Below are 2,133 nucleotides of genomic sequence, written 5' to 3'. Positions count from 1 at the left end.
CAGTTGCTGTACATTGGAATCAACTTGATGACATAAAATATCAACAATAATTAGAGTAGGAAATTTATAAATTTGTGCTTTTTTTTTTTTTTTTTAAAGACACTTCATAAAAGGTTGTTTTTTTCCCCCTCATTAAACTGTATTTTAATGGGTCTAAAAATTCTGTGGCAAATTTTTGGTCAGATTGTTTCCATTTAAAAAATACTGATTTGAAAAATGAATAACTTAAAACTGCGACACAAAAAGAAACAAATGGTCCACATAACATTCCTTTCCTTCTGAGGTTTTACGATGCCTTATTATCGTTAACCAATCTTTTACTAATTAAACTTAAATGACCAATTGAGACAAAAAGTTCTGAGACCATTTTTCCACCATGGATTAAGACTGGAGTGGCAGGTGTTAAAGGTAATATTCATTTAGTCTTCTGAGCTTTCTGAGCAGACTTGGTGATTTTACCAATCTCCGGCAGCCATTTTGTCCATTGACTTGATGACACCCACAGCAACAGTCTGTCTCATATCATGGACATCAAAACAACCCAGAGGAGGGTAGTCTAAGAAGCTGTCAATACACATAGGCTTGTTGGGCACCATGTCAACAATGGCAGCATCACTAGACTTTAAGCTTCTAGCTTCTTAACAGACCGGCGATCAGTCTCCTTGAGATCAGCAAACTTGCAAGCAATGTGAGCTATGTGACAATCCAAAACAGATGCATATCCAGCACTAATTTGGCCTGGGTGGTTCAGGATGATCAGCTGTGTAGTGAAGCCAGCTGCTTCCATTGATGGGTCATTTTTGCTGTCACCAGCCACACTGACACAGCGAACATCTTTGACAGAAATGTTCTTTATGTTGAAGGCTACATTGTCCCCAGGCAGAGCTTCATTCAAAGCCTCATGGTGCATTTCAACAGATTTACATCAGTGGTAACATTAATGGGAGCAAATGTGACCACCATACCTGGTTTGACAACACCTGTCTGCACTCCGCCCATAGGGACAGTGCCAATAACACCAATTTTGTAGACCTCCTGGAAAGGCAGACTCAGGGGCTTGTCAGCTGGATGAGTTGGTGGCAAGATGCAATCCAGAGCTTCAAGTAATATGGTTCTACTGGCATTGCCATCCTTATGGGTGACTTTCTATCCCTTGAATGAAGGCATGTTAACACTTGGCTCCAGCATATTGTCACCATTCCAACCAGTAATTGGCACAAATACTACTGTGTAAGGGTGGTAGCCAATTTTCTTAATGTAGGTGCTGACTTCCTTAATGATTTCTTCGTATTTCTTTGGGCTGTAGTTTCTCAGTGGCATATATTTTATTAACATCACCAATTAGTTGTTTCACACCCAGTGTGTAAGCCAGAAAGTCATGCTCATGGGTCTGCCTATTTTTAGAGCTACCACCTTCAAATTCTCCAACACCAACAGCAACAATCAAGACAGCACAGTCAGCCTGTGAGGTTCCTGTAATTATGTTTTTGGTAAAGTCTTTGTGTCCTGGGGCATCAATGATGGTCACATAGTACTTGCTGGTCTCAAATTTCCACAGGGAGATATCAATGGGGATGCCTCGCTCACATTCATCTTTCAGTTCATCCAAGACTCAGGCATACTTGAAGAAGTACTTCCTCATCTCAGCAGCTTCCATCTAAAATTTTTTGATGGTTCTTTTGTAAATTCCACCACATTTGTAGATCAGGTGACCAGTAGTGTTTGACTTGCCGGAGTGGACATGTCCATGTCCAATAACGACGGTGTTGATATGGATCTTTTTCTTTCCCATTTTGGCTTAGGTTTTGCAATGGTTTTCACCAATATCTGTATTCTGGCAGCAAATTCATTGTGAAAAATCTTCATAAAAGATTTTGACAAAGGACTAGATATAAAAATGTTGGCACCAATACTAAAGAAAAGGAAGAAACAATGACAAATTAATAGAGAACACAACTATTAGCAATGGCTTCACTAAAGATATGGTCTGTGAGTTTATTAGTAATCAAAAGAGTCTATTAGGTTTTCTAGATCATTTCATTGTCATTTTGTGCATATTTCTACATCTTATTAAAGAATACTGTGTAATACTTGTTGTTAAGTGCCATAGAGTTGGTTCCAAATCCTATCAAC

At 38.9% G+C, this 2,133-nt stretch overlaps 1 pseudogene; it reads right to left on the bottom strand.

The window, feature by feature from the left end:
- Nucleotides 1–415: 415 nt before the first annotated feature.
- LOC102824645 lies at nucleotides 416–1,792 on the bottom strand (annotated as a pseudogene).
- Between the last annotated feature and the right edge of the window lie 341 nt (nucleotides 1,793–2,133).

This window comes from Chrysochloris asiatica, unplaced genomic scaffold (genome assembly GCF_000296735.1).
Source record: "Chrysochloris asiatica unplaced genomic scaffold, ChrAsi1.0 scaffold00011, whole genome shotgun sequence".
In the NCBI taxonomy this organism is placed as follows: Eukaryota; Metazoa; Chordata; class Mammalia; order Afrosoricida; family Chrysochloridae; genus Chrysochloris; species Chrysochloris asiatica.
This window is presented reverse-complemented; position numbering and strand designations above follow the sequence as displayed.